The sequence below is a fragment of the Mus caroli genome, chromosome 12 (genome assembly GCF_900094665.2).
Source record: "Mus caroli chromosome 12, CAROLI_EIJ_v1.1, whole genome shotgun sequence".
In the NCBI taxonomy this organism is placed as follows: domain Eukaryota; kingdom Metazoa; phylum Chordata; class Mammalia; order Rodentia; family Muridae; genus Mus; species Mus caroli.
This window is the reverse complement of record NC_034581.1, coordinates 66,085,541-66,111,301: the sequence shown is the minus strand read 5'-3', so window position 1 is coordinate 66,111,301 and position 25,761 is coordinate 66,085,541.

The following is a 25,761-nucleotide window of genomic DNA, read 5'->3' as shown; positions in this document are numbered from 1 at the left end:
GGCTCTTCAGTTACAGATTATTAAAAGATGAATTATAAAATTGGCACAATAGTGGCCATACACATTCTTTCTGGACAGCGTCATCTCCAAGGCTCCGATACTCACTGAGGAATCTTCAAATCACAGAACAATTTGCCTCTCTAACTCAAACAGACAGTGTTTGTAAAGCTGCCACACACCATTAGCACGTGAGCTTCCCTGAGCGAGGGTGTCATTACTTACCACAGACAGCCATGGTGACTGATGGCACCACGACAATTTAGATGACACAAAGGTCTGGGCATCACCCTATCCTGATAGGACATGAGATGAAGGCAGGAGGTAGGCAGTACTTTCAGAATATCTAATGAGTGGCTTTAGACTAAGGTGTTTTCCTAGCCAGACACGGGATTTGGCAGTGTATGGTTGTGAATTCTGGGTAAAATTTAATAATATTAATGCTGACTCTATTAGAATGGAGAGTATTTCCAGTAGAACACACTAAGCAGTTATCCATTTTCAGAGTGTCTGCCTTAGTCAGGATTTATCAGAAAAACAGAAACAAACACACACACACGGGGGTGCGTGTTATATTTATTTTTGAGAAGTTGGCTCATATAATTATGGGGCTGGCAAGTCAAAAACCACTAAAGCAAACGGGGAGGCCAGGAAGTCAGTGAGAGTCGATGGTGGTCTTGACATTGAGGTCTACAGGCCAGGCTGGGGGATAGGAGAGGTCCTCAGGCCAGATTTGTGTGTGGTATTCTTGGAGCAGAATGGATCCTTGAGGAAGCCTCAGCCTTTGCTCTAAGGCCTTTCATTGATTGGATGGGCCCACCCATGTTGTAGAAGATAATCTGCTTTACCCAAAGTCTACTGATGGCAAGCATCAGTCATTTCTAAAAATAGCAGCACAGGAAAATCTAGACTGTTGTTTGATTCATGAAGTATTTATAGTACAGCCTAATCTAGTTGGTATATAAAATTGACCGTTACGCTAACATTTTTGTAAATGTATTGGCTGGAAATTGAATGTGTATATTATGAAAGTCAGCATCGTTTCACAACTCAGCTGAGGAGAACTGAGGTCTCCTGATTCATTTGTTCACAAGTCATGGCATCCTCCAGGGCATAAAGTCATCAGAAGTTCTTCAGAGTGGAAGGGACGGGTACACAGGATTGCCATAAGTCTCTGCCCCTGCCTCCCTCCGTCCTATAGTACTTTGCCTGATATCTTAGCTCACCCATTACTTGATCCTCTTGTTCACCAGGCTACTTTTCCATCTGTCTGGTTCCCAGAGAACCCCCACCCCTTGTCATGAGAAGCATGGCTTCCCTCATGGATATGCAGAAGTGGCAGAGAGGATGGTAGGAACAGAGCTCTCCGCACCTCCTCACTCAGTTCCTCGGTCAGCATTGCAGAGCATGGATAGAAGAGACTTTAAAAGACTTTGCTGCAGGTTTGGAGCTAGCTGCAGGATGTCACTGCATATAAATGAGAGCAATGCTGAGCTTGCCTGGTCAGCAGTCCTTGTAAAGGACAGTCCCTAGGATACAGCTCGGTGCCAAGCTTGATTCCCTGCCTTCAGTTCTATCCTTCTCATACCCCCCACATAAGATATTAACTACTTTTGTACTATGACCAAAGCATCCGAGAAAACAGTTGAGAGGTAGAAGGCATAATTACAGTCTCACAGGCTTCAGATGGCAGTCTCTTGTTCCCTGTGCTTGGGCAGAGCACGGCAGTGGGAGCAGGGAAGGGAGGATGGTCCACTTCATAGAGGACAGAGAGCAAAGAAGGGCCTGGGGATCAGAATCTCCCTTAAAGGTGTGACTCACCTCCTCCAGCCAGGTCCCCTGTCCTTACCTCCCAAAATAGCACCAGCAGGAGGGGATCCAGCTTTAAACATGAGCTCCTGGGAAACACTTTATATTCATATCCTGACAGAGGGAAAAGCCCTTCTGACCTTCCCCACAGTAAACTGCCATTCGTCTAGGACTTAACCCTCCCAGGGAAAAATGTGGTCTTCCACAACCTTCAGCAACAGCCTCTCAGTTCGATGTTCCAGGGTAGTGTTGCTCAGTAGCCCAGGCTAGGCTTGGCTGATCTGACAACAGTGTGCCTTCCTGGCAATTCTTCTAACTAACCTTCAAGAAGACACACACACACATGGTACAGACATACTTTATCCCAAGAACAAAAACAGTTCTGAAAAGCAGGATGGTCCAAGTCTACATTAAGAAAGAAAAATATTTTCTTCAAACAGATACCAATCTGCCAAGATTTCCTCTGCCCACAATAGTAAGAGTACTTTATATTACAGAGCCGAGAGACTTCAGTTCCTTTTTCATAGTCTCTCCGTTGCTGATGGCCCTTGGGAATGACAGGGGTTGGCTCTTCTCACAAGAACAGGGCACAGCACAGGCCTTTTTAACTGTGAGGCCTCCTTCTCTGAGTCATCGCCTAAGAGTCTTCCCTAGTTGTGATCATGGCACATGAAAAATTCATGGCATGAAAAGTCACACACTACAATAAGATAAATGGGGGTTCATAAAAGAGGCTGCTGTAGGCTGGTCTGCCATCCCAGGAAGTGGTTGCTACAATATCTCAGCAGGTGTGTTTCCTACATGCTTTACCCCAGGAATCGCAGCAAACCTAGAAGGAGGCTCTCTTTCCATGATGCAAAGGATCAGCCCAGTACCCAATACCCATCCTGTATTTGTATTGTGTGAGTGTGTGTGTGTGCATGTGTATGTATGCATGTGTGTATGTGTGCATGTATACATGTGTGCACATGTGTATGTGTGTTTATGTGCATGTGTGCATGTGGATGTGTGTGTTCATATTCAGGATGATGGAACTATCCTCTCCCAATTATCTCTGGCAAAGAGAAAGAGAAAAAAATCAAGAAAGGCTTTTCTCACCATCATCAGCAATGTCCAAAAACCTGGGCTGAAAAGCTGGTTTATTAGACAGACATTCTTCATAAGCCAAAGATATTTGTCCTCTGTCCTATTTTCCAAGTAGAGGAGTTGTAGGTCTAAATAGCTGACTGGAGAGCTTGACTGCCCTTTTGATGGAAGGAGGGGAAAGCCACCTATAGCCTACTGCTCTGAACACTTCGGATGGCTGGAGCAGCGTTCAGGGGGAAAGTTAAGATAAATCTATAACATGGTCCCTTTCATTTCACCTCAAAGATGAATAACAAAAGAAAAAGCAGGATTTTAGTCATAAAGTCCTTGATAAACATGAAAAACCCTGTTATTTAAGTGCATTTCCTCAAATCCTAGCTTGAGGAAGAGACTAGCATCTTTATTGTTTCCCATTGAATCCCAGTGCCCAGCAAAATGTCTGGCACACAATAAATGCTCAATAAATATTTATTGAAACAATGTGCTCTGCAGACTGAGAGGCTGGATAACTTTGACTGTATTCAATCCCAAATTTAGGGAAATGAAATGCGTCCTACTTGTCAATTACAGTTTAAAGTGATTAGCTAGCAGGAGGCAGCTTTCCTGAAATAAGATTCCAGGCGGCGATCAATCCATCTGTCAGCTAGTGATACAGATATTAAGAAATAAAAAGTATCTGACAAGATCGCTAAGTCCTACCTCCTGCCTGTGTGGAGAAGCAGCTGAAGTGTCATTATCTGCTTACACCACAGGACAAGAGTCCTTCAGCCCCTCTGTTCTCCCCTTCCAGAGTCTGTTGAGAAAAGAGATACCCCCACCATAAAGCAAACAGACCCTCGTGCTGTTTACACTGGAAGACATCCTGCTGGTCAAATTCTTCTCCCAGCATTCAAAGTGTCTCAAGCCTTGCTCACTATTCTCTTGGTGTGAGTCAATAGTTCACGGGATGCAAACAAATGAGTTAGAATAAATACACCACCCCTAAAAGCGTGGTCTTTTGAGTAACTGGTCCCTCTTTGTTCTTAATAATTAGAGTAGAATTGAGCTGAGGCTTATATGTTTAAAATCTATGGCAAAAGAAGTTGTATGGGCAAATAAGTACAAGTGTTCTATTAAGATGGTAATAAGCCACATTAATCCCATTTAAATACCTTTATAATGATTATTTGTGAATAGAGCGTTTAGGCTCCTGAAGAATGCAAGTTATTCTTATCAAAGCATGCCAAACTGGATCTCTCCTCTGTTCATGCTCTGGCGTATTCTTCTAATGTTGTTTCCTTTAATGATGCACAAAGGATGTTAGTGCCAAATTATTTTTAAAATATTCTCTGACATTTCGTTTTGGCCGCAGTTTCACTGGAGCCAAATGAATACATTGCTTTTTGGTGGAAATACTGCGTTAAAAGAGCTCGTGAACACAGATAATCTTTCAACACATAAAAATATGAGCTTTAGAAAGATGAAATGTCCCCCTTACCAAAACATATGGCCCTTTAACAGCACTTGTTTGGGGGCCTTTTCTCCTTGATGAAGACCATGAGGTAAAGACTTGACTAAGCGACACAGAGCACAGTGTGTAAAGTGGGGGAAGCATTTGCTGTCTCTCAGCATCCGAATCCTGATGTTCCTCTGGCGATCCACTTTGTACATTCTAAACCACAAAATCATAGCAAAAGAAAGGAAGAAGCAGACTGCCTCTGTCCAAAGACTATGCTAGCTAACGTTTATTTAGAGAACATGAACTGTCCTTGGTTCGGTGGGATTTGAGAATTTTCTACTTTACGGTGGTAGAAAGTGACATGCATTCAGTATTTTGCACTCAAAACTTGGTGTGGTAAATCTGTCGCCAGGCCCAGTGACTCACGCCTATAATTACGGTAATTGGGAGGCTGATGCAGGAAGATGGCAAACTCCAGGTTGGCTTAGGATACTTGGCAAAAGTCTGTCTCAAAAGAAAGAAGAGGAGGAGGGGAAGAGGAGAGGAGGTCGAGGAAGAGGAGGAGGGAGGGGGTAAGGAGGAGAGGAGATAAAAGTTTGCATGCTGAATTCTGTATATTTATTTTGCCTATTTGTCCTCAACCTCAAGGTGACTAGAGGTGCCCTCAAGGGAGATAAACTGTGCTCAAGAAATCAACTCAGAGATCTAAACAGGAACATGTTTTTATGTTTTGTTTTATTTAAAAACGAGAAACGGTTTAAATGTCCCTTAATGGTCTCAAATAGAAGCAAACAAAGGAACATTAAGTTGAACAAATGGATGAGCTTGCTTGTTGAAGGGCAGACTAAACTCCCCTCGGATGCAAGATTAGCAGTATTCCTTCAGGAAGCTCAATAGCAAAGAGTAGGAACAAAGACATTTGCACATGTTCCCAACAGGACAGATGCCGGGCACCTTTTTGGACCCGCCCCTACTCAGCTGACCCTTGCACATTCTCTGTGGAGGTCTGGTTTTCTTTGCTGGTACAGCTCTCCTGGGTTCACGACCAAGAGAGTCCTAAGCATCTCATTCTAGAAATTCCTCACTGATGCAAGGGCAAGGCTGACTATAGGGTCAGATCACAGAGCCCACAGAACACTAGCTTGAACTTTACATGAGAAAAGCTCTGACTTCTTCTACCGGGTAACTCCATAGAACAGCATCTCTTGGTTCGTTCTTAGAACTTTAGAAGGGAAAGTTGGCACTGAGAAACACCAAGCAATCTGTATACTTCCTGCATTCGTATCAGTAAAAGAGGCTGAGTCAAAAATTCAGTGAAGGACTGACAAATAAAAAAGTCTCAGTAGAGTAAGGAGAGGATTAAGGTCAGCAGTTCAATCTTCGTAGTGGTTTTGAGACCACAGAACAAGGTAAGCACAGGGCAGTGAACCCCATTGTAATATTCTCCGATCAAGTGTCTCATAGAGTTATTTCTAGAAACGAGAGCAAATCTTCTCCTGCACTTGCCCAGGAGAAAAAGAAAAACTAGTAGAAGATGTGTAAGATTATTAAGGAGGTGACTCAGAATGAAGATCTTTCCAATGGTGGCCTGAGTTAAGTCCAAATGAACAGCAGGCACACTAGAAAATAAGGAAAGAGGACTGGTGAGATGGTTCAGCAGGTAAGAGCACTGGCTGCTCTTCCAAAGGTCCTGAGTTCAAATCCCAGCAACCACATGGTGGCTCACAACCATCTGTAATGGGATCTGGCGCCCTCTTCTGGAGTGTCTGGAGACAGTTACGGTGTACTTACATATAATAAATAAATAAATCTTAAAAAAAAAAAAAAAAAAGAAAATAAGGAAAGAGCGGTCCCATAGGCTGCTTAGAGGAGTAATCTATTCTATCAGGACTGATGGGTCTCCTGTTTAATCTCAGGCTTTTGTTGTTGTTGTTGTTGTTAAGGATTGGGCTTCTGATGGGTTTCCATGAGGCATGATACAACTGTAGATCTGCATTTGAAGACTTACGAATGTGAGGTGTGTTTCCGATGAAAACCTCTGTCCTTATTTTCTTTGAATTTTAAAACACGTTTATCATTTGAAGCAAAGGCATCGATCCTCATTACTTTTATAAAACAGCGTCAATTGGTAAACAGCGAAACTCTCTCCGAAATGCTCCGTGCCAGAAATCAGGTCAATTTGGTTCCCTTAAAGAGAGCATTTTCCGAAACTGACCCCACCCTTCCATGAGGTGTGGAAATCCACAGGTTCATTCTCCAGACCCCACCTCCTCAAGGAATACTTCTAGAGATGTTCAAATAATTTAAAACATCCTGCAGTATTTAAAAAATTACCAATTCCAATGACAGACCTCCACCCTGCAACTGGAATGTTCACAAATATGTGAGGATAGGTTTTTTTCTTTCATTAACTTTTAAAAATTTTTATTTAATCTTTTTTTTTTACAATCCAGATTTTATCCCTCTCCCGGTCCACCCTCTGACTGTTCCACATCCCATACCTCCCCCACCCCTCATCCCCACCCCCATCTCCACAAGGATGTCCGAATCCGCTCAACCCCCACCCCACCAGACCTTCCCACTCCCTGGGGCCTCCAGTCTCTTGTGGATTAGGTGCATCTTCTCTGACTGAACCCAGACCCAGAAGTCCTCTGCTGTATCTGTGTTGGGGTCTCATATCAGCTGCTGTATGCTGCCTGGTTGGTGGTCCAGTGTCTGAGAGATCTCAAGGGTCCAGGTTAGTTGAGACTGCTGGTCCTCCTACAAGGTCGACCTCCTCCTCAACTTCTTCCAGCTTTTCCCTAATTCAAACACAGGGGTCAGCTGCTTCTGTCCATTGGTTGGGTGCAAACATCTGCACCTGACTCCCCCCCCCCCCCCGCCATCTGACTATTTCAGCTGCTTGTTGGGTCTTTTGGAGGGCAGTCATACAAGCTCCTTTTTGTGAGAGCTCCATAACCTCAGTAATAGAGTCAGGCTTTAGGGCCTTCCCTTAAGCTGGATCCCAGTTTGGGCCTGTTGCTGGGCCTTCTTTTGTGAGGACAGTTTTAATGACCTCTTGCTTAGAAAAACTTCTGAAAACCTCCTTCTTTAACAAAAACTACAAACAACAAATACTCTTTAGATTTTGACACCAAATTGCTGATCTACCATCATTTATGAAAGGTTCACTCAGCATGGTTTTATAGGCAGATGTTCATAGGTCCCATGTTATAAGTGTATGGAAATTAATATATTAAACTTAGGTTAAACGGTCTACCTATTTTTTAATGATCAGTGTAAATAAAAAAGATTATGTGACAGCAGTGATTAGTGACCTAGTCATGGGCTAAAGACTAGAAATTTTTAAATTCACCTCACATCCCAATTGCTGTGCCCTGTCTCTGTTGTCTTTCACATAGTCCCTCCCCCATCCCCTTCTCCTCTGAGAGGGTGGAGGCCCCCCTGGGTATTCCCTCACCCTGACACATCAAGTCTCTGCAGAGCTTGGCACATCCTCTATCACTGAGGTCAGACCAGGTAGCCCAGTTAGGGGGGACATATTCCACAAACAGGCATTTTTGACATTAAAGACAGCCCAAGCTCCAGTTGTTGGGGGACCCACATGAAGACTGAGCTGCACATCTGCTACATATGAGCAGGGAGGCCTAGGTCCGGCCTGTATATGCTCTTTGGTTGGTGGTTTAGTCTCTGAGAGCACCAAGGGTCCAGGTTAGTTGACTCTGTTGGTCTTCCATTGGAGTTGCCATCCCCTTCAGGGCCCTCGACTCTTTCTGCAACTCTTCCATAAGAATTCCTGAGCTCCATCTAATGTTTGGCTGTGATTCTCTGCATCTGCTTCAGTCAGCTTCAGCTGCTGGGTGGAGCCTCTCAGAGGACAGTTATGTAGACTCTTGTCTGCAAACATAACACGGCATCATTAATAGCGTCAGGGATTTGTACTTGTTCATAGGATGGGTCCTTGTCTTAGTCAGGGTTTCTATTCCTGCATAAACATTATAACCAAGAAGCAAATTGGAGAGGAAAGGATTTATTCAGTTTACACCTCCACATTGCTGTTCATCACCAAAGGAAGTCAGGACTGGCACTCAAGCAGGTCAGGAAGCAGGAGCTGATGCAGAGGCCATGGAGGGATGTTACTTACTGGCTTGCTCAGCTTGCTTTCTTATAGACTCAAGACTACCAGTCCAGGGATGGCACCACCTACAAAGCCCTCCCATCCTTGATCACTAACTGAGGAAATGCCTTACAACTGGATCTCATGGAGGCACTTCCCCAACTGAAGCTCCTTTCTCTGTGATAATTCTAGCTTGTGTCAAGTTGACACACAAAACCAGCCAGTACAGTCCTCAACTTGGACAGGTTATTGGTTGGCCATTCCCTCAGTCCCCCATCCCTGCATTTCTTGTAGACAGGATCAATTTTGGGTCCAAAGTTTTGTGGGTGGGTTGTTGTCCCTATCTCTTCTAGCCAGAAACTGGAAACAACCTAGATGTCCCTCGACTGAAAAAAAAATGGATAAAGAAAATGTGGTACATTTTCTTTACTACTGACAGTGAACTGCTATTCACCCATCAAAAAACAAAGACATCTTAAATTTTTCAGGCAAATGGAAGGAACTTGAGAACATCATTCTGAGTGAGGTAACCCAGACCCAAAAGGACATGCATGGTATGTAATCACGTAGAAGTAGATATTAGCTACAAAATACAGGTACCATGCTACACTCCATAGACACAAAGAAGCTAAACAAGAAGGAAGGCACAACTCCACAGACTCTGTATCAGCCCCTGACTCCAGGTTCCTGCCCTGCTTGAATGCCTGTCCTGGTTACCTTCAGTGATGGACTACACTATGGAAGTATAGGGCAGATAAACTCTTCTCTCACCAGGTAGCTTTGGCCATAGTGGTGGTTTGAATATGCTTGGCTCAGGGAGTGGCACTTTCAGGAGGTGTGGTCTTGTTAAACGACGTATGGCCTTGAAGAAAGGAGTGTGGCACTGTGGGCATGGGCTTTATGACCCTTGTACTAGCTGCCTGGAAGCCAGACTTCTATTTGCCTTCAGACCAAGATGCAGAACTCTCTGCTCCTCCTGCACTGCACCATGCTTTCCACCATGCTGATAATGGACCGAACCTCAGAACCGGTAAGCCAGAGCCAATTAAATGCTGTCCTTTATAAGAATTGCCCTGGTCATGGTGTCTCTTCACAGTGATGGAAACCCTAACTAAGACAGTCATAGTCTTTATCGCAGCAATAGAAACACTAAAATAAATTTCAATGCTAATTTTGGATGGAGCTCTTCAAACCACAACAGTGACTTTGATGCCACATGGTGATTATAATTGTTCTATTAGGTAATCTAGGGAGTTAAAAAAGAATTTGTGGGTCTGACTCTATATTGGAGGGGATGAAAACCCTAAAGGGCAGGGAGAGAAAAGAGAACTGAATTGAGTAACAGGGAGTTGATGACTGTGTTACAGCGCTCCAAACACACATGGCCCTGGAAGAGATCCAACACCTCACTCCACAGGCATGTTCTCCTGACACAGGAACTTTACAAGAAGGGGTACAAGGTGGTATTTGCCCTCCTGTTTGTCAAGGTCCACTCCAAGGAGGAACAAACACCCACTCAATTCCTTATTACATGATCAAGTTCTGCAGGTGTTCCCCCAACCTCTATGTCTCAGACCAGAAAAGTTTCCTAAATCAAGACAGAAATGGGAAAGCCCGTGAATGTGAGCACCAACCAAGAAAGAAAACGGGAAGCACAGCAACCCAAAACCCACATGAGGTGTGTTATCCAGCGCAGTTCCCGCAAACACATCCAGGGTCGAGCGAGCACTTAGAATCCACTCTCTCCCTGAAGGCCAGACGTTTCTAAAGTCAGGCGGATTCCATTCAATATAGAAATATTCTCCCAAGACCCTGCCTTGCTTAACGTCTTCTGGGGGAATGGCTCTGGGCCAAGACATACATTCTCCTTTTACATTATCTTGAAGCGTTCTGGGCATCTGTCCAGGCTACTATTTTTCTGTCTCCCAAACCGAAATTGCTATTTCTGGGTATAGACAGGAACACTTCAGTGAATTGCTCAGCTTGGTTTGTTTTCAGAAGCCCTTATCTATCTTCCTGATTGTACATCTAATCAGGGAACTTGTGGTAAGATTGAGTATCATCAGTCTTTCACATAGTCTCCTGGTGGACCTTGGCTAAGTATCTCAATCAGCTCTGGCCTCCCGACAGATGAGCTAAGTCACAGAAGCACTGGTGTGACCTATCTTTTAAACCAAAGGAATGACCATTTAATAAGGCTAAATGTCCGAGAACTAGGGACCTCACGGATGTCCAGAGGCATCCACTTTTCAACCAGCATAAACTGTATGGACCAAACTTTTCCAGACTTTGGTCTAATCTGACCATTATTGCATGTCAGTCATTTCCTACGTGATGGAGCAATCCTGCCTGGCAACCGGCCACTCATGTGAAAGGTTCAATGTCGACACCCATCCTTTCTGATTGGTCTTCTAGCTCACATCCATTCATACAGGATGAGGCATCATCACGTGGGAAATGACTGGCATGCAATGATGATGAGATTAGAACAAAGTCTGGAAAAGTTTGGTTCATATTATCTATGCTGGTTGAAAAGTGGAGGCCTCTTCCACCTCTGGACATCCATGAGGTCCCTAGTTCTCGGACATTTAGCCTTATTACAGAAGAGCAGCTGAAAAAGGTCTCTAGACCCCGGAGCTCATCTGCCTGGTTGCAGGGAACTGAACTGAGATCCTCTGGAAGATCAGCAAGTTTTCTTAACTGCTAAGCCATCTCTCCAGCCACCCCCCCCCAGCTTGCAAATTTTAAATTAAGAAAATACTTTCATGTTTCAAATAGATGCAGAGACTCACAGCCAAACAGTAGGCAGAACTTGAGGAATCCTGAGAAAAAGGTGGTGGTGGGTAGATAGGGAATTGTAGGAGCCAGAAGAGTCAAGGACATTGCAAGAAAACCTACAGAGTCAACTAACCTGGGCCCATAGGGCCTCATAGAGACTGAACTGACAACCTGCATGGGTCTGACCTAGCCCTCCACGTATATGTCTCAATTGTATAGCGTGGTCTTCTTGTGGGACTCCTAACAGTGGGAGCAGGGGCTGTCTTTGACCCTGTTGCCTGCTTTGGGCCCCTTCCCTCCTACTGGGTTGCCTCATCTAGCCTCAATAGGAGAGGAGGTGCCTTACTGGCCTTACTGCACCTTGCTATGCTATGGATGGTTGATATCCAGGGGAGGCTTGCCCTTTTCTGAAGAGACAGAGGAAGAATGAAGGAGAGCATGGAGCAGGGTGTGGGGGAGGAGGGTACTAGGAGGAGAGAAGGGAGGGGAAAATGTGATTGGGAATGTAAAAAATAAATAAATAAAATATTTTCATGTTTCAAATCCGTTTGACAAGAAAGCTCCAGGAATATCAAGTGGCTTACTTTGGTTTTTATCTTATCTAAGGAGATCCTTGTCAGGATCTCCTAGGGCCTAAGATGGCCTCAAACCTGTGGTGACTCTGAATTTCTGGTCAACTTATTTTCACCTCAAGAGTTCTAGGGTTACAGAATGCACCGCCACACCCAGTTTATGCTGGGACCAAACCCAGAGCTTTTCAAACGCTGAGCAGTGTTCTACCAACTGAGCTACATCATCCCCCACCTACACTTGGTGTTTGGAAGCTTACACTAAATCAAGTGGACCAATGCCACTAAGTGTCTTAAGATCCCCTGCACAGGGAGGAAGGTCATCGCAGAGTCTTCCCTGCAAGGGTTCTGGTTTCTTTCCTTTTTTCTTGGCATCGGACTCTGCTTTTGATCCATCAGCTTTCACCTGTGCATGCTCACAGTGCTGAAAGCATCTTTCTGTGGACCACTCAGCTACCTCAAGTGGTTTATCAAAAGCATCTGGGCCACCATCTACACCCTGGTTTAGTCTGAACTGCACCTTGAATTCTGCAGTCGCAAGGAACACTGACTTACTGACTTCCCTTAAAATGTCTGATTACATGATTGATTGACAGCTAATGCTTCCCCACCCCTCTCCCCCTCCTTTCCCCAGTAACCATTCCTCCAATAAAAAACTCCTCCTATGCAGTTCCGCTATACCCAAGTTTGCCTCTGATGACAGAAACACAAGATGTGACCTTTAGTGACAATTAACCAGACCCAAACTATGGTCATAGGCAACGTGATAGGTGAGGTTTTACAGCCAGGGACTTGTAGGAATTACAAGCAATTAATAAAAAAATCAGTATAGTCCTATTGGCTTTCAACTACCGAAATGCTTGTGCACCTCTTTCTATGGCACCACTGTGTGGAGCCTCCTCACCCTGGCTCCACACTTCCCCTCCCCGGGTGCCCGGCTCCACTTCGTGAATCTTTGAAATCTTCTCACAACCCAGCGACAACAGAAGTAAGCAGCATTCTGCTCCAGCTTTCAAACTAGCAGAGTTTCATCCTGGTTCTAAAGATATTTGATCAGTGCCACTAAGAACACGTATTTAGAAGCAATGGCCCCAAACTGTGGAGCCCCAAGGAATACTGAGAATGCCTGGAATGACCACTCTCCAGCAGACCCTCTGTCCTCCCAAACATCTGTTTCCAGTCTCCCTTGTCACTTAGCGGAACACCATGGACTCTTTCTGGCTGCTCTTTTGGACCAGTTCTCATTTCCATAGTGTCTATTGTGATTTCAATTAATCTTTCAGGCCGGCATGTGTAGCCATTCTTTGAATATAATTAAAGCAAAACAAAACCTTCTCTGAATTGATTTAATAGCCCAGGAAAATAAAGGGGGGGGGGAGCATGAAATTTTCCAAAGCTTCCAATAGGAGTATGGCGAATAGGCAAAATGGAGCCAAGAAAAACTTGAAGGAGTGAGAATTTGACCCAGAAAATAATTAAAAGCACTATGAAAGAAAGTCCTGAAAGTCTCTCTGATATGTGGACTCTGGTGAAAAGAAATGGACAAAGGTGAGATCTGCTTTCTCAGAAGTGCAGAAGCATCAACCGTCTCAAATCTGGAACATCTCCCGGGATGTGGGTGGCTGAGCTCACACAGCCCAACACATGGAGGGGACTGCTAAGAGAGCTGCCTTATAGAGCATCAGAGACTTCGCTGTGTCTCCTAGTAACAACAGAAGCTACGCCCCTAAAGTCTCACGAACATGACTGCCCAAGCACAAGCTGAACAAGGAGGGCACCAAACTCGATGGGGAAAGTTCCAGGCGGCCTCAGCTCTACACAGAGAACCACAGGCAACTGAGTGAGCTGGAGGCAGCGGCTGGGGGGTGGGGGAGCCGAGATGTCCAGTGCCAAGGGGTCAATCCTGAGAACACACATACAAGTAACATTATATGGACTCAACAGGTTATATTTGGGAATATCTATGTATGTACAAAAACATATAGCTATGAAACAGCAATTGATGAAACAGAGACCATGAATCTGAAGAAGAGTGGACAGGGGTATAGGGGAGGGTTTGGAGAGAGTAAGGGGAAAGGACAAATGCTGTAATTAATTTTCAGTCTGAGACAGACAGACAGACAGAGGGGTTTCTTGTCAGACACAAAACTTAAATCATTGTTATCAAAGCAGTACTTCAGTAGGGTCTTGGTTCTTCCCATCTCTCTCTCTCTCTTTTAAGACAGGCTCTCACTCTATAGCTTGTTGGCCTCAAAATCATGGTAATCCTCCTGCCTCAGGCTCCAAAGTGTTGGGATTCTGAGAGTTCAGTTCTACAGATTAAACCCAGAGTTTCATGCATGCCAGGCAAGCACTTTACCAACTGAGCTACATCCCCAGTCCCTAAGTAATTTAAATTTTTAATTTTATAAATTAGTTAAGGGTATGGGTTAATGGGTGATTATTGACTTTAGCATATCCAAAGTCCTGGATTCAGTCCCTTGTACTGAGAAAGGAAGAAAAGAAAATTTAAAAGATGTACTAGCTACTTTTCCTGGTGCTATGACAAAAATACCTTGACAAGAAGGCACTCTTAGGGAGAAGGTTTCCTTTGCTTCATTGTTCCAGGGTAGAGTTCAACAGGACAGGAAGATCCTAGGGACAGGAATCTGAGGCAGCTGGGGATGCTATGCAGAAAGAATGAATATTGATGCTCTGCTCCCCTGTGGAATGGCTCCACTTACATTCGGTGTAAGTCCCCCACCTCAATTAACACAGTGTAGACAATCCCTCACTGGCCTGCTTAGACCTCAATTAACACAGTGTAGACAATCCCTCACAGGTCTTCATAGACCTCAATTAACACAGTGTAGACAATCCCTCACAGGTCTTCATAGACTTCAATTAACACAGTGTAGACAATCCCTCATAGGCCTGCATAGAACCTAGTCTAACCTAGAGAACTGTTATGAGCCAGTCCAAAGGCTTGTCTCTTAGGTGATCCTGGATCCTGTCAAGATGCTAACCATCACAAAAGGCAGATTAAGTTAGAATGCATCCTATGAATTAATTATAGAGAAATAGGGGTGGAGAATGGCAACAGGTAGGAGGAGGGAACCATCCCAGAGTTTGGGTGGTCTGGAGCAGCCCCTCTGCGGTACGCACACCTGAGAGGGGAGTGTGAACCAGAAAAAGGATGAAGGGTCTCACAGAGAAACCTTTGAAACATAATCAAGTTCAAGGTGATTGTGTGCCTGGAGTCCAGAGGCATGGAAGATGAAGCCATTCAGAGATGCAGGCAGGAGCCGGCTCATGCATAGCCAGGGAAGGAATTTGAAATGAGATTAAGGATTATGCAAACACAAGCACTGCAGGTTCCCAGCAGTTAATTTAATAATTCAGATGGCAACCAGGAGACTACCAGGTACACAGTACACACGCGGTGGATACACTGGACACAGTACACACTCAGTGGATACACTGGATGAATGGAAGACCAGGTACACGGCACACACGCGGTGGACACACTGGATGAATGGAAGACTCCTGGCATGCACAAGACAGAGTGAGGCAGCATAAGATTCCAAAAGTATAGTTTAGATTCTATGCATCTTTTTCATTTCTGGAGTTTTCCATTTTAATATTTCTAGGAGTACAGTTGACTATGAGGAACTAAAATCACAAAAAGTAAACTAAGAGGAGCACTACTGTTCCTAAAGCCTGCAGCATCCTCTTAGCATCCGAGCCCCACGGGTACCTCTGCTTACATTCCCACACCTCCTTTCCACGCCTTATCAGAATATATATATATATATATATATATATATATATATATATATATATCACTTTCTCACTGTGTGCTTTCTCCACAAGTCAACACAGTGGCCTGCCTGCAGCAACAGCAGTACCAACCAAGCATAAGTTACATTAACTATGCGGCTGGCAGAGGAAATCATACCTGTCCAACGTCAGTTCAGTGCTGGATAACCTTGGAGAAAGTCAGGAGTTACCATCTGCGTTCCTATTGAAAGGCTTATGAAAGCTTGGGTTCAAAAGCTCTGATTCCCAGAACTCTTAAAGGAAAGCTCAGAAGAACCCAAACACAGCAGGCGATGTGAGCCCTGTAGAACCAAAATAAATACATAAAAACAAAAACAAAAACAAACAAACCTCACCCCTGGGGTGAGTAGCAGGCACCTCCAATGAACAGGAACTGTGCTGGGGACCAGTCACATTCTAAGGATATGGGAGCAGCATCTTCCAATTTGCTAGATCTTTTGTCCAGAGAATTTGCCACGATAAATCGTGCGTCACAAGTTTGTAATGCCCAGCGAGAGAGATTCGCACAGACTGGCTGTTGTGAAGTCACGTGGTGTTTTACATGTTCTCGCTCATGTAGAGCACTGAGTATTGAAGCAGACCTACATGTTGCTTAAGTTTTAATTTTTCCCCTATTTGGTAATCTTAGAAAATATTTCACAAGAATTTTATTGCCTGTGGCTACTGTAATTTTAAAATGTGTCAGTTTTGCTTTCCAACAAAATAAATTATCGATTGGCAATCATATCCATAAAAATCAAACTATTTACAACTTCTGTTCCCCTGATATATTCATCAAGCCTAAATTTTTTTACTCACAAATGACATGAAATATCCACTTTCTAAACTTTTTTTCAAAATATGGAATTTCCATTTTCAGTCCCGAGATTTAATTTCATTTAGTCGTGGTACTTACATTCACTAAATGATTCCAGAGCCCCAGTGGTCAACGTATGTTTAAATGCATAGGGCACGACATAAATATTTCCATGGCCACTTGATTTGCCTTGGCTCTTTCTTCCCTCCCTCTGTGACCCCAACAATTCCTTCAAAAATCCCTGAATTTAACCCAGAAGCACTGATTATTTCTAACACGAAGGCATGACTAAACAAAAACAAACCAATGGTTATTTAAAAAAAAAAAAGGTCACACAGAAAGTAACACTAAAGAAAGAAAGTAAATGCATACTCGGAATGAGATGTGCCAGGGCGGGCATGTGGCGGTCAGAGGGCAACCCATGGAGTCAGTCCTCCTTCCATCCTGTGGGTTGACAGGCTTGGCAGCAAACACCTTCACCTGCAAGGTCAAGTCACTGACCCCTGCATGTGTGTTTTCTAAAGACTCTTCAAGCTGCTTTCCCAGAAGGTTTGCAACACCAGCATGGCACCACTAACACACTTTCGGCACATCCTTGCTTGCCTTTGAATTACTAATTCTAATTCTAACTCTAGACATTCTCTTAGATAAACATTAATATCTCGCTGAGACTTAATTTGCATTTTCCTAATAACCTGGTATACCTTGCCCTACAGAGCAACCATGACTAAGCATCTGGAGGTGTGGAGATTTTTCCAGTTGTGCTCAATACAATCAAAGGGGGTTTTAAGGATGAAGCAAGGGAGTCAGAGAAGACGTGTATCGGGGCTGATGGAGTGATGCGCTCTGCAGATGACAGCAAGGACTGTGAGTCTGCACGATGCTTACAGAAACAGCAAGGAAACAGATCTTACCTAGGACCACTGGGAGGGATGTGGCTCTGATGGCATATTGACTTAAAGATCTTAAATCATGTTCACATCTTCACATTCTCAAATCAATCTAAATGGGGAGCAGGAAGAAGAGAAGAAGGAGGCTGGAGGAAGAAGAGGAGAGAAACAGAGACAGACAGAGAGACAGAGACAGACAGAGAGACAGAGACAGAGAGAGACCCCTAAGTCTAATTTATCTTTCAAAAGGTTAAAATAATATCCCATGTAGATGTGCTGGGCATTAATCACTTCAATATTGATTCAATCATTATCCTAAAATTACTCATGTTATAGCTGGTCCCTAGACCTTAGCACAAACGATGCTATAATGGAAGTACCCCTTCAGGCCATGGGATCCAGCATGTAGGCAGCAACACCTGTCTAAATGAGAACAGAGGCCTGATCCATCACAGTCCATTGTTCCAGGAAAGTCCCTGAACGTACTAACGCTGTTTGTTGGATTCTGTAGTTCACCTTCTGGCTGCATGTTCTTGCTAACTGAGGTGTGTCAACCCAGGATGTGGTTTTTGTGTTTAAAAGCCCATCCTAAGAAAAGCTGCAGGCTATACTAGGGTCCAAAATACCCAGTGTAGTCACTGGCCAGGAAAGAAAGACTTTTTATTGGCTTAAATCCATGAGACTACGATGTGTCTACTGTTTATGCAACAGTGAGACCTCATTCCTAAAATAAAGAGAAGCAGACTTTATAATCTTGGGTTTTGTTTTGTTGTTTTTTTTTGTTTTGTTTTTCGAGACAGGGTTTCTCTGTATAGCCCCGGCTGTCCTGGAACTCACTTTGTAGACCAGGCTGGCCTCGAACTCAGAAATCCGCCTGCATCTGCCTCCTGAGTGCTGGGATTAAAGGCGTGTGCCACCATGCCCAGCCAGACTTTATAATCTCATCGAGTCAAAATTCAAGACAAGCATTGTGGTTCACACCTTTAACCCCAGCATTAAGCCAAAAAGATGGAGAGTTCAAGGCCAGCCTAAATTATATAGTTAAGGGCCAGTAGGAGTTATGTAGCCAGATCTTTACACAAAAACAAACAAAGAGCTGGGGAGGTTGTCCGGCAGGTTAGGCATTTATTGCCTAAGTGTTGGAGTCTGGGTTCTGTGCAGCTATTCTTTGGTTACTTCGTGGGTTCTTCCTTCTTCCACCCTTTTTCTACTACCTTTTCAATCTCTTAACACCAAATAGGAGAGAATAATGGATGGAGAGGAAAGGAAATAGATCCAACAATGCACCAACAACCAACCGAAAACCCACCCCCTCTGCTCAAGGCCCTAATACTTATATACCATATAACAAATCCCGAGAATTCCAAATATCACACAATCACAGAAACTATCTGCCTCTGGCAGGTCATGTCCCTACGAGAGCATGAGGCAAATCATAGTCAGCTGCTGTGGACAATCTGAAGCAGCCCCATAGCCCATGCCTGGGATGAGAACAAAACCATATTCTTGTAATGTTTCTGTGGGTTTTTTTTAAAAAAGCAAAAATTCCAGAATTCTCACTACAGTTCAGACCCCCCAGAACCCAAAGAGAAAGCAAACACAGTAGCCTGTCCAAAATCCCGTCACTGCTATGGCATGATGGGCAGCAGAGTCAGGGAGATGCCCAGAAGTTCACAAGCCAGCTAGCCTGGGTATGCAGGTGTAAACAAAAGATCCTACCTCAAACAAGGAGGAAGGCAATGTCTTACACGTGAGGTTGCCCTCTGACCTCCACACATAGGCTGTGGCACACATGCTGGCAGAAGCACACACACTGAGACACACATACATTCATTCATACATACATACAGACAGACAGACAGACACATACATTAATTCACTCATTCACAGAGATTTTACAAAAACTAAAGAACAGACAAAAGATGATAAGAGTCTGGGGGTTCGATGAATAGATATTTGTAAAGCACTTGGTTCACGTGTGATACTGAAGGAATGATGGACATCAGTGTTTCCCAGAAAGATAAATATTAATAAGACAAACAGAGCAACTAGTAAGTGTCCATAACAGAAGTATGATGTGGTAAGATAAATCCAGAAACAACATAACCCAGACCTTCCACAGTGAACCAGATTTCAACAATCCTGCCCTATTGAGAGACTTAGAATCCAATACACATTTGGTTATCTTATTCGTTGAACATGATTTCCATAACTGCAATTAAAATTTGACTACAATAAGAGAGTACTGAAGAGGCAACAGAAACTCTTGACTTTGCCCTATGTAGTTTTGTTACTGGGTTGTAGGACCATGAAACCATCAGCAAGTAAGATGAAACACCATGAAACCAGGCCCACCTGCTTCATCCAGACAATCAATGCTAAGAAAGGTCATGAGAATTCAGTGTGAGGTTGTGCAGAAACTAGAGTATTTGTGCTTGGTCTTACACTGAATTTAACAGACAAGAATGAGTATAACAAAGAGACAGAGCATGAGCATGTATGGGAAGGACGCTTCACGTCCAACTTCAGGTTCTGAAATTGCTCTGTCAAACTTGAAAAGGCAAGTGTAGTAAGACACTGGGGAACAGGTTTCTACTAAGATAGGATGATCAAAACCCACCATTATTGAGAGCAACTATTATGATCCAGTGATTGAAAATGTTAAGTCTGAAGCCATGGTACCAACACCTAGCAAGGCATCTAGCACTATGCAGAATGAGAGAAGTAACTACAAGACATGGTCAGACAAGACATGGTCAGAAAATGCATAGTCAAAAAAGACATGGTCAGAAAAGACATGGTCAGACAAGACAGACATGGTTGACAAGACATGACCAGACAAGACATGGTCAGACAGGTCTCCAAGGCATCTCTGTACTCCAAAGCTGCACCAGGACCCCCTTGACCATCTGTAACAAGAACCTTATGTGAGTTCTCTTCAGAGGCTAAAACAAAATTATATCCAAGTATGATCACCAGCCAGAAAAAAAAAATCTAGGCATGTGCCCTAAAGGAGTCAGGCACCTATGCCGGCATAACATCTAGCTTAGTCTAAAGGATGGCTTCCTCTCACTCTCTGGGAACTCATAAGCCATAGCCAGGCTCTGTGAAGTCACTGAGTCCTCGCCAACCTGGCCTCAGCCGATTATTGGTGACTTTATCAAAGCTACTCAGGCTTATAGCATAAAGCCACATCACACATTTAAAGCAAACAATCTTATTTAGGGCAGAAATGTGACTAAAGTTCAGACATGCTGGTGACTCTAGTCGGTCTGGCTAAAAGGATTTCTTCTAACCGCTGACATTTAGAGGGAGGAAGTTAAAGGCCAACCAGCACGTCCTTGTTTTGCAGATGGGAACCAACAATGTGCTAGCCAAGCAGACATAGTAGCCTATGAGAGAAGGAAGCTTGGTCGTGGTCTTCAAATGCAAATGACAAACCGTCTGACCAGACAGGACTCATCTGTAAATGAGTGACAACAAGGACCAGCAGGCCTGAGACCTGAACACAGACTCCAGAGGAGCCATCTACAAACAGAAGCTGACATGGCAGCCACAGAGCACCTGAATCAATTCTCTATAGATGGCATCAACAAAGTTGCTTCCTAGAAAGGAAGAGGGTATTTTCAGTATTGAGGCTTAAGTGCATGGTTCCAAATACTGAGCCTTTCCCCTAGAACCTGTCATCACAATAGAAGCCAGACAAAAGAAGAAATAGACCCCCAAATCAACGCTAAGGATTGTCAGGAAGGATACCCAGACCAATAAGTAGCATGTTAAGCACCAAGATGATTACCACAGAGATTAGCAATAGGGCAACCAACCTTCAGTTGTTAGAGTCTCGTAAAGGAACTCAGTATTTTGCCCATTGTTTTTATCCAGTGAGAACTAAGGTACCATTGAGTCATTTTTTTTTATCTTGTCTTTCTAAAACACCATTTTAAAATCACTCCTTTTTCCTTTTTCTGCCTCTTCCCTTCTAGCTGCCTTTCAGAGCTGTAACAGTTAACTCCTAGGCTATAACCAACAACCTGCATATGCAGTTAGAAGGGATGCTCTGAGAGGAGAGCTGTCTAGTACAGCTAATTCTCTTATCGAATATCAATGCATCTTTATAGTCTTATGCTTAAACTGCTACTCTCAATAGGAAACTGGCTTCTTAGTTGCTTGGGGAAGAGTCATTTTCAGTTTAACATACCTGGGTTCTCCATGGAAGATCCAGCTCAGACTTATTTGAAATGTGGTCTTGGCCAACTAAATGCAGCATTGAGAAACGTTCATGCCAATGTCTATGCAGAGTTTGTTGCTTGCCATCTTCCAACATGATTATGATCCCTGTGTAGCTGTGATTACATGCACACACATTCTCTTCCTTAGGTTGATAAAAATCTTTCCAGAGTAGCACGTCTGAAGGACCATGAACAGAGATGGCCACACACATGTGGTGTGGGCGGTGTAGTTGGGAAGCCTTCATCTGTGTAAATGTATCTGTACAGTCACTCTGCTCACTTCAACTGCATTTACTGCTGTGTTCCTCAGCACAAATGATCCCCCTGTGTTTTTTATGAATAAGTATGTTTGAATGTTACAAAAAGGAAAGAGGGATTTAAGTATGATAACCATTTCCTTTAGCTGCAAACTCCTTCAAGTCACTGACTCTTGTCACTCACCTCTGTGATATCCTTGAAGCCTCTTGAGCCAGTGACTGAGTCTGCAGCCAGCTTCTCTCTGACCCTGGCTAGTTTCTGCAGCTCACTGTTTCCATTTCTAAAACACAGACTTAGGAGAAAGTCCGTACAGCCCCCTTGCTGAGAACATAGTATAGTTAATAGAATGGCCCCCTAAGAGATATAAAACCTATCTTGATTCAGAAAAGATTTTGGCTAATGTTACATAATCACCAATGAACTGATCATTTTCTTCTAAATGTTGGCTCTGATTTGAAAGCCTTTGGAAGCTAAAGCCAGGTTCCTATAGCAGACACTCCCTCCCGTAACAAACAGTAGGTTTGGGACTGGGCTCCAGAAGTCATCAGAGCAGAAGGATTGTAAAGCATTAAAGGGGTTTTTTTCTTTTATTAGCCAATAATATAAAATAGCAAGGGCTGTCTTCTGACTGTGGAAATAGATGGAGCATGTTAAATGCTGTTCTCCACAACGTGTCAGAGAAGTAGAGTGTCCGCCTCTGCCAAGACTAGGAAATGTCTGGAAATGATGCATGGTGAGCAAATTTATAGTATCCCCAACTGCTCTCCAGCATTCAGACTGAAGTAGCTACTCCTGGCAATCCAAGAAGTCTGGCTTTAAGTGGACTTAACAGCACCATATAGTCCCAACACAGCCCTTCTCATACCTTTACCATCTGGCAGGGAGTACAATGCTTTCGATTTAAAGACCATCTTGACTCTGTTCTCTGCAAGTACATTTACAATTCAGTCATTGACTTTGTGTAAATCCCCCAGCTTCCTCAGTGCTGCTTTTCCAGAAGGGAGTTTAAATGCTTACAGTTCAGTAATCTGCCCTGTATCAGCTGCTGAGCCAAGGTTGGACTAAGGCAGTCATTGTTAGGAGGCAACGTAGAAAGGAGCTTAGAGCTGCGTCCTTGGAGAACAAAGTCAATAAAAATGAATATGCAGTTGTGTTTGGACATCTATGGACACAGACAGCCTTGTGAAACCGTTTACAGGGAGGCCACCCCCGAAACCAGCAAAAGCAAGCAAGCTCCCTGAGCAAAAGAACTGAAATGCAAGTGATAGAAAAAAAAAAAAAAAAACTAGCTAAAATGGAGCTGGAATTAGGCAAAGATAGCGTAGTGACGTTTTTTAAAGGTAATGTATCAAACCTTCTGCCCCATACAAAGAAACCATTTTTCAGAGATCCCAGCTTGCTGCTGGCATCTATCTTGAGCAAGGGATATTTTAGGCTTCTAACTTAGTGCCTGCCTGGAGGAATTTACCAGAAAGAAAAACTCTAAGACTATGTATATAGATAAAGGGTATTCTGCAACTTTGGGGCCATTCGACTAGATCGTTCTCCACAATTCTGTTTGGCCTGTCAGTGCCTTCTGAGTTTCCTTAGTAAGCCCTAATCTCCAGTGGGCTACTCATCACTGTACAACTGACAAAACAAAGGGTTTGAACGGGAAAAGTTGAAGACCCACTTATCACTGGTGATGGACGACTTCTCCGGCATACTGCCTCCCAGAGGATCCTGCCGTGGCTGCCCAGAAGCCTCCGTCTACACTGGTTCTCATGTCATATTCCACATGCTGTCCTAGACTGGAGAATCCTGATAAAATGTGAGCATTTAAAGTCCCTTCAAGTCAACTAAATGCATTGTTTTTGCTGCACAGAATCCAAATCGTTCCACTTTCCTTATCTGTGAAAGAAAGAAAGGAGTGGATGAGCTCATTGTGGTGAGCACGCTTGCTCTCATGTGCCATTGATGAGGACTAGTTTATGACTGAGGCAGTGCTGTCCTCCAAGGAATCTGAAGCTGCCTAAGGAAGAGGTGATTGATTAATAATGTCTGCCATGGATTTGAGATAGAAGAGACATGGCAGACACCATAAAAATACTATGCAGCACCCGGAGAGGTGGCTAGGCAATTGAGAGCACTTGCTGTTCTTCTGGGGACTAGAGTTTGCTTCCCAGCCCTCATGTCCCAACAGCTTTTAACTAACTCTAGAGGATCCAACACCCTCTTCTGGCCTCCACGGGCACCCATATATGGCATACATTCATACAGACAGACACAAATGTGTAGATTAAAAGATAAATCTCTTTTAAAAATATTTTACGGAGACTTTCTAAACTTCTTAATTTTCATGAATCTTGGAATTTATCGAGGGACACTTGACATCTTGAAAAATTGAGACCCTCGGATGCTGAAAACAAACCAGTCCCAATCCAGGGTTAGCCTCTGCATGCTCACATGATAAATAATATGACAGCAACCATTGTTATAAGCAGACTTTGGAGTTTGGGTTTTCTCTAGAGGAGCTCTGAACATGACAGGGACCACAGACCTCTGGCTTGCTGGCCCCTGCCAGGGGTATTACAGCTTTGTCTGTATGGTCAGGAGGAAAGGGATGTGTCTATCACATTGTCAGCGTCTCCAAGGGCTTCTGTGAAATAAATTAGTTGAATTTCGATGGGACATGGAAGAGATCCAGGCCAAACATGAGGAAGCTGTTGAAATATGGGACGAGTTCCTCCCTTCTGAATCTGCCTCCCCCACTTGTTCTTGTTCTTACTCAATTCAATTTAATGCCTGTTAAGATCCAGTGGAAACCAGTCACTCAAGTGTCTAGTGTTCAGGCACATCCATTTCTGATGGACTCTTTTACAGCCAAAAAGTTGTCAGTGTAAATGATATCAAATACCCACAATATAAGATAGGAAGAAAACAGAATTTGAGCCCATGGAGTGAAAATACCCTCCAAATGCTATCATTTTCAAAGAGGTGGTGTATGTACAGATGCAAAGATTCTTACCTTTCCAAGTTTGCTATAATACTCAGATACTGATAAGTTACAAAGAAATTAATGGTGTTTTGATGTAAGTGAATATCATTAATGGCAGAATTAATGCAGACTAGAAACATAGGCTCACCCATAACCTTATCATTAGCATTCCACATGCTAACTTATTAGCAGAGGTATGTTTCCAGCTTTGAAGTAGACGGGAGAATTCAGATGATATTGGACAGAAAAACTCAAAAGGAAATATAAGGATCTGCAATTAGCGAGTGTTATGTTGACTCAAAACAGCTTCGGAATTTCAAAACACTACGATAAGGACTCAAACCAAGATGAATATGTCCCTACCGCCACCACCAAAAAAATGGAGGATTCCAAAGGCATATCCTTATAGTTTCTAAGTACAAGCATAATGGAACACTCACTATGTATGCTCACATTTCCAAAATGGACATCAAATGCAGTGGTGTGTTTGGAAATTCGAGAAGAAATGTCATCTGCGCAATCTTACACAAGCCAGTGAACGACTCTGAGCTTCAGTACCTTGACCTGTAGACTGGGCACAACTACACCTGCTTTCTGGGGTATTTGAGAAGAAGAAGTTAACATCGACTGAAAGTACATGATAAATGGGTTAAAGGTCATGTAGTTGTTCACTACAGTGAGGTGCAGGGTGCTGAGTCTTCTGCCCCAGACCATGATTATTCTCTGTCCTCCTGGAGTCACTGAAATCTCCATCAAACTGATGCTTGCAGACAATGTCAAGTAAGTCGTGTGATCTCTGTTGCCCTGTAAGGTTGTGGAGAGCCATGCCGTGAGCAATCGCCATTATAAGATGGCGCTGGCTTCTGCTGTGCCTAACTAGTAAACAAGCCTTGTGCGCAAGTGCGAGAGTGAACTCACACCTAGTCACTGCCTATCTCGGGGCATAGTAATGAGGTGATGGGTGAGCAACAAATCAGGAGCTGACACGCCACATCAGG